The following is a 351-nucleotide window of genomic DNA, read 5'->3' as shown; positions in this document are numbered from 1 at the left end:
GCAGTGTTAAGTCATTTATTTGGGCTCTTTCCAATTTTTTAATGTAGGCACTTAGAGCTATAAACTTCCCTCTTAGTACTGCTTTTAATGTGTCCCAGAGGTTGTATTGTGTCGTATTGTCTTTTTTGTTGAATTCCAGGAATTCTTTTATTTCTTTCTTAATTTCTCCTTTGACCCACTCATTTAGGAGTGTGTTGTTCAATCGCCATGAGTTAGTGTAATGACTAGGGCTTCGTCCAGTGTTGGTTTTGAGCTTTTTTGCTTTGTGAGCCGATAGAACGCATGGAATTTTTCAATATTTTTGTATATGTTGATGTTTGTATTGTGGCCAGGTATGAGGTCAATTTTTTT

Source organism: Nannospalax galili, unplaced genomic scaffold (assembly GCF_000622305.1).
Source record: "Nannospalax galili isolate Female #2095 unplaced genomic scaffold, S.galili_v1.0 scaffold5556, whole genome shotgun sequence".
In the NCBI taxonomy this organism is placed as follows: Eukaryota; Metazoa; Chordata; class Mammalia; order Rodentia; family Spalacidae; genus Nannospalax; species Nannospalax galili.
This window is presented reverse-complemented; position numbering follows the sequence as displayed.